The sequence below is a fragment of the Miscanthus floridulus genome, chromosome 18, assembly GCF_019320115.1.
Source record: "Miscanthus floridulus cultivar M001 chromosome 18, ASM1932011v1, whole genome shotgun sequence".
NCBI classification, from domain to species: domain Eukaryota; kingdom Viridiplantae; phylum Streptophyta; class Magnoliopsida; order Poales; family Poaceae; genus Miscanthus; species Miscanthus floridulus.
In genome coordinates this window covers 43725970-43739792 of record NC_089597.1, presented here as the reverse complement: position 1 = coordinate 43739792, position 13823 = coordinate 43725970, and the positions used below count along the sequence as shown (strand labels likewise).

Here is a 13823-nt window from a genome sequence, read left to right as displayed (position 1 = left end):
TCCCTCCATCCAGAAACATAAGGAATCGAGAGTTCAAAATTCGTACCAAATTATAATAGATTCTAGGTGAACAAACACTCTAAAAAGTAACCTTCACATGCATAACTACCATTTATGTCTACCACCAACCCAAATATGATAATTAAAAAAAAGTTATATGCATATATGTCCTAAAATTACTTGGATACCGTATATTTGAGGACAGAGGGCGTAGCATGTAAAAAAGGCCTGAACAATAACATGAAGAGTAGCATCATGATCAAAATCACAACGTGTGTACCTTTCGTTTGTAGAAGCAGACACCATTGTTGTGGTGGTACGAAGTTGTCGATGAGTGGTGAAGGAAGAGCTTGAAGTAGCTAGCGACAGACATGACGGTACGCGATGTCACATAACCAACCAATTTATAAGAGCATAAGTACAATGGCAACCACCGGGGCGGTCACACTGTCATACTTGAGCCCCATATAAACCCGGTAGTCCGTCGAGTGTCGTGAAGGACCTCGATTCATAACCAACATACAGACAATGATTGTACATGATTCAACATACATGTCACATGTTACATAAAGTTCACAAGTAGTTCAATATACATCGGAGTTCAAATATAATTATTACAACACGAAGTTCAAATTTAGTAGCGAAAGCAACATAGTTTTAAAACATCTCACACACACAGTTTAGATACGTGCCAGTTACATGATCAAGTCCAACAAAAGCAACCTGAACAAACTAATATAGAAGGACCGTGCCCACGGTCTCACTCCTCGTCCACCGCTAGAGAGAAGCTGTTCTTGCAATAACCATGATATATAGTACCATCTGCAACAAGTGGGAATAAACTCTGAGTACATGAATGTACTCAGCTAGACTTACCCGTCATAAACCAAAAATAAAGTGACACCAAGGATTATGCAAGGCTTTAAAAGTGGAGCTAGCTTGACAACATTTTGCATAAAAAGCCACTATTTGAGGTACACATTTTATAATTCGGTCATCAAGTTAATTATAGCTATTCACTCTAGATTAGCAACTAACTTGTGCCAAACATATTGTATATAAATATATAGCACCACATTAGTAACCATAGCCATTTATTATATCATAATCATAACCATTTCACTTTCCATCAACTTACTACAATAGAAGGAAGCTCAGTCAAGTTTCTCACTATCCGGGAGAGACGATGATTCGAATTGATTGCAATCCGCTGGGCAGAAATCCTAACACAAACCTACACTTCCCCCGTCAGGGTCGCGTCGGGTCACCTTTGGTACAACTCAGGACTCATTTCATGGGTTCGATCAGCGCCACACACTCAAGGACTGACAGGCTGCCAGGACGATCAGGCCTGGTCTACCCTTGGACTCACATCTGGCTTCCCGCACATCCTTACTACCTCAAGTGTGCGCACTTATACAGAACGGAGCCCGGCCTGAGTTGAGCTACTCGGCTTCGCGGTCGGAATGAGTTATTCGGCCAGCTAAGTGAGAGGCTGTGTTCAAAATGACCGAGGACCAACAACGATGCGGTCCTTAAGCGGCTCCGACGGAATCACAAGTGTCATCCTACAACCTAGACTCCTTTCGACCTCCATTTACATCATCACATGGTTCTTTTCCACGATACCAAATATAGTCAACCGTGACCAGGTATCCACCTATAGCTCACTGGTGACAGGAAATCACCCAACTTCTACCGAACTAGGTATGGCTAAGCATTTATTCGATCCTAGACCTACATAGGCTTTCAAGATATATTTCTAGACAAGGAGATCATATGCATCAAGTGTTTCCAATCAATTCCTACCACCTAATGTATCAAACATAAAAGTACTCAAGTTGGCATTTATAAAAGATAGGAGACTTAGAATGCTCTGGGGCTTGCCTTTTAGATAGGTCGTGGGTTTGTGATCAGGACACTCGCACAGCTCCTCCTCAACCTGTCCTCCTTCGGGAACCTCCTGCTGTGGGATCTACTGCGGAGCCTCCTCTCCTTTGAGCTCGGACTCCAACGGTGTCACTCCCTCCACTGATCCTATATGTATGAGTATATAGATAAATATAAAGAATGCACAAGGGATGACATGAATGATAGGGTGCAATACATGCATATATATACTCATTCTTAACAACAAAATGGCAAGGTGATGACAAGATTAATTTTATTTTACTGAGTAGGTGCATCTCCTCTCTAGTTCAAGAAACAAACACTCACCATGTTCTAGCAACCTAAGGTAAAATTGTTCATCATCAGTAAAAGGCCTAAAACCTATAGCTAACAACTTACCTTAATTAGCCTAAGCATCAAATCAACAAGCATCAAGCTCACACAAAGCAAACAAGTCAAAAACTAGATGCAAGTGAATTATAGAGCAATAATTAGCTAGCTGCATACAACCAATCAAATCTGGACACCACCAAGTGTACCATCAGATTATATACATCACAAACATGCTAGATTGTATAATGGTTAAGCCCACACAATTTATTAAAAACACTTATTGATTTAATAAGCATAACAAGGTGAAATTTGGAACTGCTACTTCCAGTGCACAGAAAAATCTAGGAAAATTACAGCAGCCTATACATGCTCCCAAGAGTCTACTGTTCAAATTTCATGGCATTTGAATAAGTGTAGCAACCTCTACAAAAATAACAAGTTGCATAGGCTTATAACAACTTAAATAGGTTGAGCATAGTGAAAAGTGTCAAACAACAGATTTCCTATTTTTCTTACATTCCTCATAACACAAGAATGCTGTGGAAATTAATTCATGCCCATATGTTACATAAATCTACCATAATTAATTCCACAAGAAACTAGCATTTAATCAAGCTAAAACAAGAAGTCATATTCCAAGCATGCTTACTATAGGTTTAATATTTTTTATAGCTATAGCATGTTGAAACAAGACCAACAAAATTGGAATCACAATTTTAGCATCGCCCTACTCAAGTTATGCATTTTACAAGATTAATAGGAAATAAACAAGATAATTTAAACAATGTACCAAACTGTAGCAAATACCAAGTTTCATGTTTTGAACAGATAGTACTCACTAAGATGAAGCTAACAAAATTTGGTTCACTCAATTTGGACACTCCTAGCTCTAGATATGAATTTTACAAGTTTGCTACAAAATCTAGAAAAACAATTAAAGAAAAACATCAAAACCCCGTTTAATGCTAAGCACACCCGGTGCACTGCACCTAGAGGCGCTGACGGCTGGGTCCCGTGGTCAACGTGACCCCACCTGTCATAGGCATAGAAGCAGGGGCGGTGTTTGACCGGCCGTAGTTCGCCGACGCGCGAGGTTTTCGGCAGCGCGGTCACCCCCAACGGCTTCCCCTCCTTATCCCGCATCCAATGGTGTAGGTGGTTGAACCTATTACGGCATCTAGCTAGGGCGGTGGCGCTCATGGCGGCTCGATGACACTGGACGGTGGCGCTCCGGCCATGTCAAGCTTAGACGAGCTCGGTTACGGCTTTAAGGTGTCCTAGCAGAGATCTAGGGTTAGGATTTGGGCTCGTGGTGGCGCCAGTGAGGCATGACCTCGTGCATGGCAGCGGCGCGGCGTGAATACGACAGCGGTGCTGCGACGCTCCGGTGAGCTAGGTGACGGCATTGCTCAACCAAGCCCCGTTCTAGTTTCCCTATCCTATGGCTAAGCTCTAACACGTAGAAGCAAGAGAGGAAGAGGACTAGGCGAGCGTGGCCACGGTGGGCTCAAGCTCGGCGGTGGCAATGGTGGTCGCGGTGATGGCACACTGGCTCTAATGTGCTCACCCGGGCTCAAACGGCTACGCTAGGAGGTCGAGAAGGTGGCGGGTGATATGGTGGTGCAGTGAGCGTGGCGAATCGGCGGTTATGGTTGTGGTGGCCAGCTCGACTATAGCAACGCTGCTGCAACTGCTCTGCGTCGGGAGCGAGAGAGAGCAGCGAGAGCGAGCTGGGAGAGGGGGAGAGCAAGAGTGAGCGCGTGAGGGAGCGAGCGCCCGGCCTTTGGCTCTTTTGGCACGGTAGCATGGGCCCGACGCCGACGTACGGCCGCCACGCGGTGCACGCGGCCTGACGCGGTCGGCCACTGCCGCGGCCGATTTGAATCGGCAAGGGCCGATTCAGGCTTGACGAAGCCAACTAAAACCCAATTTTACCTCAATTCTATCTCCTAATCTGTGCAGTGTTTTGATAAACCAATTTCACCATTGTGTAGAGCTACAAGAGTACTATAAGTTTGCTTAAAGAAGTTTTGTCTAATTCCCAATGGTTTTCAAAATAGAATGCTCCAAAGTTGGCTACATGAAAACTGAAAATCAGTTTAGGACTTGGCCAAATTTTTGGTTTAAAAAACAACATTGAGTTGATTTTTGTGAGCCCTATTTGACTAAGCTAGGCACTGATTCAGCTCTTGACCATAAAACAAAGTTTGTTCTACAGGAGCTAAACTACAACTTTTATTTAAGTTCCACTGCCATGCAAGCCCTCTAAGTAGTTAGTCAAGATAGGTCAAACAACAACATGAAAAAGGTCATTCAAGTCATACCAACACTTAGAAGCAAATTTTGGACCAAGTCATGAATACAAATATGGTTCCATTTTTCATCCTAAGTGTGTCTAAGTTGTTTTGTGACCAAACAACAACCACTTGCATTAACAAGCATGATCACTAAGCATTCACAAGGCAATTTAAGCATTTTATGAAAGTAATCACAAATAGAAAATGTATCATTTCATGCTCATGAGTGCAAATGAATGGATTATGCTTATGCTCATGTAATGCAAGTGCAACTATGCAAGCTTAACACTTGGGGTGTTACACGCAACGCTGCCTGACTTGGATGGAAGACAACCCATCATGGAGGTCTAGAGTACAGTCATGCGAAGAGCACTTCTTCACAAAAAAAAAACTTATTCATCCTCTCCCAACCAAGTATCACAAGGACGAGGGTTCTAGATACATGCTCTCCTAATCGTCGGTGCACATAGGTGCTTGAGATGGAGAAGCTATGGTAGCGGCGCAATAGCGAAAAGATTAAAAAACCTAGCTCCAATAGATATGTTTTGGCATTGGCTAATAGGCTGTTCATTATATATAGGGTTGTCCAGCACGATCTCGTATCACGTTTGCGATCTAAACCATTTAGAACTCCTATCCGCAAACTTGAAGCATTTACTCAAGTAGAGCTATGTACCAGAGCAAGCATAATAAGAGCAAACTCAACAATAATACCAAGTGCTTAGTAGATATAAATCAAGTTACAAGAGCCAAGTTATACAACAGTTGTCTTCTACTTATCTATAAAAAGGATTTTAATTATTTTATGGCATTACTTTTTACTCATGTCTCACATTCTCTTTACTATTCTTTCTCATATTCGCTTGTTGTCTAGGCCCACCACTACATTGGCTTCCGTGCGTAGCTTGTTACTTACATGAGAACCAAGCTCTCCTCTACTTTAGAAAAAACACTAACTAGCTTGCTTATAAGATCATTATTTAATTTGCTCTAAGGTGATCTAAGTGAATTGTATGAGGTGCCACATCATACTCAACACAAGTTTCTTGGAGTACTTTTGTTGAGAACTTGGGATAAGAGAATGAATAGAGGAGAGAGAAGAGAAGTGGGTTGTATGCTTAAAACCAAGAACTGGTTGATGCACCCGAGAAACTTTATGAGAGAATTATGTAGATCAATAGCCAACTATTATATGGTAGGACTTAATGGGTTGTATAATATATAACAATAGTATACCCCTAGCCGTTGGCTAAATTATTAACCATACTTTTAGGTTGCATTTGGTCAAGTTTTCTAGAAAGTGTTTCTGCTGCCAAAAAAACAGAACGCCAATCAAACGGGTGGAACCTGAAGGTACATTCCAGAAATATAGATGTTTCATAGGTTAAAGGAGATAGAGGGAAGAGGTAGGTTTTGATATTATCTCGACCAAACAATTTAATTTTTTCATAATACATAACTCACAATAATTTTTCTACAGTTCACAGTTTATAGATAAACCCAAAAAAACCGTGAGTTTAGAGACGACTACAAGGCTCCATCCAACCTAGACCAGTTATTAAAGCTAGTTACTACTTATTTAATCTGAAGAAGGTCATACAACTCCACACCGTCACACCGACAGACCATTAACTTGTCCTAGCTGTTGTCAAAAAAAAAAAACTTGTCCTAGCGCTTACTTAATTTGTTTAATTTGCATAGGTCGTCTACTAGACAATTCTTACACACACACACACACACACACACACACACATATATATATATATATATATATATATATATATATATATATATATATATATATATATATACACACACACACAACCCTGTAGCTGGCTATAAAATAACATATTCTGTAGCCACTTTGAGTTACGATAATTACTATGTTAATTTACGAGATTATAGTAACTCCTTATTAAGTGGTTTACTATAACATTATGCTAAATATCCATATATGTTATAGTAACCCAACTATCGTAAATATATATTGACATTATCATAAATTAATATATAAAATTATCGTAAATAGAGGTGGCTACTGAATAACTTATTTTTTAGCTGGTTAATGAATATATATATACACACACACATGGAACAATGGAACCCCTTAATAAGCAGCCACCACCTTGCTGGTGCTAGTTAGCTTAGCGCAGTGGCTAGTTCCTAGTGAGAGATGGGAGGAGCGTACCTGCAGCCACTGGATCCCCACAGCCACAAGGCGTCGAGCGTACCTGCGCCTGGCTCGTCTGTGGTTTCCTCTCCTTGCCTCTCCTCCACCTCCTCTGCTGCTCCCCCGCCGGCACCCAACGAGCGGCGCTCTCTCCTCTGCTCCAGTACATCAACAACACCTACTCCTTCGTCTCAACAGTGTAAGTGATCTTAACGCTCGGATCTTCACATTCGTGTGTGCACAGTCTGAACGCTTGGATCTGTCATTTGCAGTCCAGGTCCTCAATCAGCAGAAGAGACTGAGAGGAGCTGCAACTACGCGGTGGGGAACTGGGTGTGGGCGCCGGGCCACGCGCGGCGGTACAACGCAACCGAGTGCAACGCCAAGGAGAGCCACGACTGCATCCGCAACGGGCGGCCCGACACGGGGTACCTCGACTGGCGGTGGCAGCCGGCCGGCGGGTGCCCGCTGCCGGCGTTCGACGCCGCAAAGTTCCTCTCGGCAGTGCGCGGCAAGCACGTGGCGTTCGTGGGCGACTCCATGGCGCGGAACCAGGCGCAGTCCCTCATCTGCCTCCTCAGCGCCGCGTTCCCGTACCGCCTCCTGTACCGGGACACCGGCCCGGGCCCGCGCAAGCACAACTTCTGGCGGTACGCGTTCCCGGACTACGACGTGAGGGTGTCCTTCTACTGGTACCCGTTCCTCGTCAGGGCCACGGGCAAGGCCGAGGACGAGCGCGTCCCCTACAACCACGTGCACCTCGACCAGCCCGGCGACCGGTGGGCCGCCGACGCCGACACCATCGACGTCGCGGTGCTCGGCGCCGCGCACTGGCTGCTGAACGGCGCCATCTATTACAACGGCAGCGAGGTGATAGGCGCCCACAACGCCCCCGCGGAGATGAATTACACTGGCGTTGGCTACGCGTGGCCGCTGCGCGTGGCGTACCGGGCGTCGGTGGAGCGGTTGATGAGCACCGCCGCCGGCGGGCGGCCACGGACCGTGGTGCTAGCCACGTTCTCGCCGTCTCACTTCGAAGGGAAGTCGACCAACGACCCCACGGCGTGCGCCAAGACGGAGCCGTACAAGGAGGGGGAGAACGACATGGAGTGGCTGTACAGGGAGGTGCGGGACATCGTCTACGACGAGGCGAACGCCGCCAGGGCGAGGAGCGGCAACGACAGCGCCACGAGGATCGAGGTGCTGGACGTGTCGAAGCTGGCGTCCATGCGGCCGGACGGGCACCCGGGCCTGTACATGCACGACCACCCGTTCGCCAATGGTAAGACGACGCAGGGAATGTATTCCGACTGACTCCACTTCTGCCTGCCCGGCCCGGTCGACACCTTCAACGAGATATTGCTGCAGATCCTGAGGAAGAGGTGGTGAAAGTGAACTACCACGGATCGGTTCTTGTGGCACATTAAATCTGGATTGTGGCCCGGGCCTGGTTTGTTTTGATCTCGTGGGGCAGCAAGTTTTGGTCGGATTGTTCATTCAAATCCTAGTGTTAAATTTTGTATACTTGTACTTGAAAGGGAACTCTCGAAACGATTAAACCGAATTTTTGTATTACCATACGAGGTGATTCAGTGACTATCATCTTTGCACGTATATATAAGATCTAATTTGGAGCAGCTTGCTCGAGATTGACTACGATCAGTTGACCTTGATCATTAACTTTAGTGATTCCGAGACTGACAAGTTGAGATTCTTGCAACACTTGCTGCACGGACCGGAGGTCCGGAGGACGGGGATCTCAGTCTCCGCAGACATCCTCTACGCCGTGGGCCGCTTCCCACTTATAGTGCAACATCCGATTTACTTTTGAAACATTCAGAGTTGCAACATAAAAAAAAAGACACATAAAACATTTGAAACAAGCGTGTGAAATACTTGCGAAAACGCCTGAAAACACTTGAAACCATTGCAAAACATATAAAACATCGAGATGAAACACTCGTAACAGACGTACGAAACACCTAAAACATTTGAAACATAGGCTTACAACATGCATGTTATATGCAACATCTAGATCTACTTTTACATCATCCACATGAAAACACATGCAATATATATCTGATACAGATAAAACATTTGGAACATACACTTGGAACATACGTTCATAGCCATTGCAACATGTGCAACATCACGATCTACTTTTACAACATCGATACGAAACACATACAATATACCTCTGAAACTGTAATTTTCTTACTTGTTCTTCTCTTCTTTATCTCTTTTTTGTTTCTTAAATTCTGTAGTGGACTACTCTTTACCTTTTGTTTAATAAAATTTCTGTAGGGGCTTTGGCTCCTCCACTTTCATAAAAAAATATACCTCTGAAATATCTGAAATATATATTTACAACATGCGCTTTCAGCGCAACATCTCCTTTTTGCTTGGGAATGGAGGCTCGTCGCCGTGTAGAGTTCACCGGTGGCGCGGAGCAACCGGCCAAGGGAGCGCGATAGCCATCGAATGCGGCAATTGGAGCGGAGCTGCCCTCTGCTTCTTCAAGCCTGGTGATGGAGCCTCGCGTCGTCGGTAGGCCGGCCAAGGGACACCGCAGCCTTGGAGCGGACCGAGCAGGGGGCAGCTGCGGACCGCCCATGGGGGCGCGATGGGGCGGCGGTTGGAGCGGAGCCACCCTCCGTTTCTTCGAGCTCGGCGATGGAGCTTCACGTCCAGAGCATGGTCACGGTGGAGTACGATTAGGACACTGCGGTGGAGAGCCTTGTAGAGAATGTTGATAGCAGGTTAAGATTGGAGAGGCAAGTGGATAGGAGGATATGACTGTTGAGCTGATGGGCTGGGCTGGTTTCTATATGATTGAGACAATAAGGGACTAAAAATGCACCCAAATGCAGTGCAAAAATGATACACTACGCACCGAACGTTTTTCTATATTCTAATATGTTTATTAAAAATATATTCTACTATTAATATAATAATATTTCTATTAAGCATCGTAAATATGAGTTATTTTTATATATCCGGTCAAACTCATAAAAAAACTTAACTTTTTTAAAAAAAAAGATGTATAACTATTTTGTGATGGAGAGAGTACATGAACTGGGACCGTTCCGTTCGTGCATGCCGTGCAGGAGAAGATGTTCTCCAACCACCTCCATTTCTGCCTGCTTGGACGCTCAACGAGTTCTTATAAGCTAAGCACCTAAATATCTAGAAGTCTTTCTTAAACTCGCTTTTTAAATTATCATTTGAAGAGTCACACTACTTAAAACTGTACTTTGCCAAGCGTCTGAGACTTTACCGAGTGCTTTTTATCGGTGCACTCGGCAAAGCAATATTTTGCTGAGTGCCGCACTCGGCAAAATAAAGCACTCGGCAAAGGTGGCTTTGCCGAGTGCCAGGCACTCGGTAAAGCCTGGCTCTCAGCAAAACTGGCTTTGCCGAGTGCCGCGGCACTCGGCAAAAGTCCCACTCGGCAAAAGGTGGCCGGCCCGTGACAGCGGCCACCTGCCGTCAGATTTTGCCGAGCGCCTAACGGCTGGCACTCGGCAAATTTTTTTTATTTTTAAAAACTTATTTTACCGAGTGCCATACCAAGGCACTCGGCAATTTTTTTTAAAAAAAAACATATTTTGCCGAGTGTAAGCCTTGGGCACTCGGTATTTTTTTTTAATTTTTTAAAACTTATTTTGCCGAGTGCCAGCGCCAGGCATTCGGCAATTTTTTTTTATTTTTGAAAATCAACTTTGCCGAGTGCCCCCTGGGCCGGCACTTGGCAATTTTTTTTAATTTTTTAAAACTTATTTTGCCGAGTGCCCGCGCCAGGCACTCGGCATTTTTTTTATTTTTGAAAATCAACTTTGCCGAGTGCCCCCTGGGCCGGCATTCGGCAAAGCCCACTTTGCCGAGTGCCCCCGATGGCACTCGGTAAATTTTTTTTATTTTGGGCCCAATTTTTTTTTCTGGGGTCTCGTGACAGTATTTCAAACTTTATTTTAAAATTTGGGGCAATTTTGACTTTTTTTATTTATTTCATTAGTTTATTTCGTTTCGTCGAATTTTTCGGGATATTTCAAATTTGAACTGCAGGTACATGGAATAATGGACTTTGGTCATCCAAAAATTGATACTCATGATATTTAGGGTATATTTAGGCCGTATCCAGGAACTCACATGAAATCTCGAGCATCTCGTTGACATAACATGTCGAGGTACTTGCCGAAAATATGATTTTAAATTATATAAAATGCAAATGAAGTCCGAAAATCACGAAACTTGTCGAGGCGTCGTGTTATCGCATGTGGAGGCTATGGTAAAAAATTGTGAAGTTTCGAGCAAGTTGTGATGTCGGATGCCCAAAACCCAGACATTTCCACATGTGATCGTAGGGGCATGACCACCTTGATTGCCCAATCGATGTCCATTACCATGACCTAACTTAATTGCCTCTGCAAAATACACGTTAGTCATAGTAATCTTGTATTATCATTAATCACCAAAACCCAACAAGGGGCCTCGATGCTTTCACAACCCATGCCAACATTTCATTTGTAGCAATTTGCCAACATTCCAGTCAATTCAACATCATTAGCAGAGCACTCATGACTACAGCAAAGGCAGCCAATTGGGCAGCCAAATCAGACCTATTCCAAGAGAAAGTTGAACCTATAACAGAGCACAAGAGGAGAAAACCATTCCCAGAGAAAGCTAAATGTATCAGTCTCTATGTGAAAGCTAAATGTATCGGTCTCTATGTGCAAATGATGAAAACAGCATGTTTTCAAATGCGTGCTACAATTAGCCGAATCTCTAATAGCATGAATAGGTTCGTTGACTTAAGGGTCCCGCCGGCAACAGGCCTGCATTGTAAAGTATGCCGATAATTATGATCGCAAAGAGGAAACCCAATATAAGCATGAGTATTATTATATGGTAGCGTAGTTGCGGAACATATCAGCACAAGGAACAGAACGTGCAAAGCGGTGGCAAACCACAGACACCAGCAACGGCAATCGCTATCCTCAATGCCCAACATCCAGTAGAAGTGTATGACGAAGATGTTAATACCTACAATCGACATGGAGAAGCAGGTCAGAGTAGCTAAATAAGCGACATGCTAGCAGTAAGAACTATCAAAGACAGGCGTTCACGAGGTAACCAAACCATGGTTCGAGACATGCAGGCGATCTGTGAAACTCGGTGCTTCCCTCGGACGATTCCAGAGGCGATCCTGATCCCACTCCCGATCTAGGACGCTACTCCGGCGAACTAGATCAGCAACACCGGTGACCACAGTTCATGGAGGGCGGGAGGCGATAGATTAGGAGAGGGAGCCGGCACGGCCAGCCGCAGCGACCAAGCCTGCCCGTGCCCGATGCGGCGGGCTAGCTTGGAGTCGGGGCAGCGCTCTGCGCGACGCCGCAACTGCCGACTGCGCCTCTGCTTCTTCTTTTCCTAAGGCTAAGGCCTTAATGGGCTTCGCCCAGCCAGACGGAAGAAGCCTAGAAGGCCCAATACCCATACGCTGATACGCATACCCACCAGGCCTCCAAGCGGCCAAGCCAGAACTCAGCGAGCTCGCCGTCGTTGTGGGCCTTCTGAGGGGCTCACCCTATAGGTCGGTCGGTCCGCGTATGCTGTCACGTCGATATGATCAGCCGAAACGAGTCGGCAGCAACGCCTTTAATCGTAACCGGGTACGACACGACACGTCCAAGCGATGGAGATATATACTAGTGCTAGATAGAGACACGATGTTCCAAGCAAGCAAAACCCGCAAAGATTTTTGCCCTCGTGCACCGTGCTTTGCTTCTTCCACGAGGAAGAGGATCCGTGGATCGTGTTTCTGCCACCCAGCGCGCCCTCAATGGCCGCCTTCATCCCCATCTTTGCGTCGATAGGCGCCCGCCGCACCGCCGCCCACGCCGACGCCGACGCCGACGCTTGCCGCAGGTTGGAGGAAGGAGAGCACGTCTCACCACAACCAAACGTCCGGGGGATGAGCGAGGCCACCTGGAGATTCGTGAAAATAGCAATGCTGGTACCAAAGCTCGTATGCTTGCTCCTCGGCATATATTTTCTGCTTATTACTCCTTTCCTCTCTCAATTCTCTCAATAGTATATGTATAGCCAGATGACTGGCAGGTTCTTGAATTCGTGGGTGGATGTTCTTAGCCAGATGACTGGCGGGTTCTTGTATTCGTGGATCCACACGCATGCATACTCCTTTTATTTATGCCAGTTTATTTTCTAGATCCATATGTGTTCATCATACCTTTATTGGATCCATATGTGTTCATCATACCTTTATCGTGTGTGTGTTCTGCAGAGTTGCACGACTGTCATGGGCATCATGATGCTGGGTTCTGTGTTTGTGTCGCGGTTCGTGTACCAGGATCCTACATTGCAAGATCCCTATAAGATGATAGCGCGTGCCGTCATAGCTCTCGGCGTGATGGGAACTGGATATGTACCAACTATAGTCGATCGTGAGGACTGAGGAGATGTAGTTACCTGAAGTTGTGCTGTGTCAAACCCGAGGCTGAACGTTCTGCAGATGCTCATCTACTCTGTCTTCTTTCGCACTGACGGGATGTCCGCTATCTGCTTCATGTGCTTGCCTGCACGGGTTTTAGACAGCGATTTAGGCAGGCAAATTGCTGCAGGGTAGTGTATCTTCAATTCTTCACTTTTTGTCTTAAATCAGCAATGAATTGTTTAGTCAAAGAAAGGAAGTTTCTAGGCAGATTTGTTGAGTATATGCTACTTTTGACTTCATATAGAGACCAGACCATTGAATAATTTAATGTCTACTATTTTAGTAGATCTACTAAACTACTGATAGGCTGTACATTCGTTTTTTCCAATTTTATGAGACTTCCATCTAACCATTCTAAAAAGTAGCTCTCTGTGATGCGTTATTGCTATACAATTAAATCTGAATGTGCCTACATCATTGCGTGATGTCTTAACTTTTTGTTGAATGCAAGTTTGCAACATCTTCCAGTTGGCCGAACTGGTTTAGTGATAAAAGGGATGTATACATCAGTTGAACTTATCAGCCATGGTATAGTGAAATAAGGTGAGGAACAGGGATCACACCTTTCTACCACTCAAGACATTTGAACAAGAACATTATCAATCTGATGTATGCATGC

At 45.0% G+C, this 13823-nt stretch overlaps 1 pseudogene; it reads left to right on the top strand.

Annotated features, from left to right (window-relative positions):
• The first annotated feature begins 6693 nt into the window (after nucleotides 1–6693).
• Nucleotides 6694–8079, top strand: LOC136523719 (xyloglucan O-acetyltransferase 2-like; annotated as a pseudogene).
• Nucleotides 8080–13823: the final 5744 nt, after the last annotated feature.